Raw genomic sequence first — 354 nt, 5'->3', positions numbered from 1 at the left:
ATTGCTGGCGTATACTTTCCACAGATTCCCATGTTGCTTCAAAGTCCGGTGAGTTCTTCCACTTGATCAGCACTTCAAGACCTGAACCCTCTGCTGAATTGGCACGCACCTGCAATACTGCCTCAGGTTCTATCATAGACTGACTTTCCATGGCAAGTTGTTCTGGAATATGGGAGATAGTTTGGATGCCCCTACAGCTTTCCTGAGTTGGGATATATGAAAAATCGGGTGAATGGCAGATTCTGGAGGAAGCTTCAACCGGTAGGCCACCTGCCCAATCCTAGCCTCGATTGCAAAGGGTCCATAGTTCCTGGGGGAGAGCTTTGCAGATGATCGACGGGCTACAGATTTTTG

The sequence above is a fragment of the Olea europaea genome, unplaced genomic scaffold, assembly GCF_002742605.1.
Source record: "Olea europaea var. sylvestris unplaced genomic scaffold, O_europaea_v1 scaffold2938, whole genome shotgun sequence".
In the NCBI taxonomy this organism is placed as follows: domain Eukaryota; kingdom Viridiplantae; phylum Streptophyta; class Magnoliopsida; order Lamiales; family Oleaceae; genus Olea; species Olea europaea.
The sequence above is the reverse complement of the archived record's forward strand: the minus strand, read 5'-3'. Positions refer to the sequence as shown.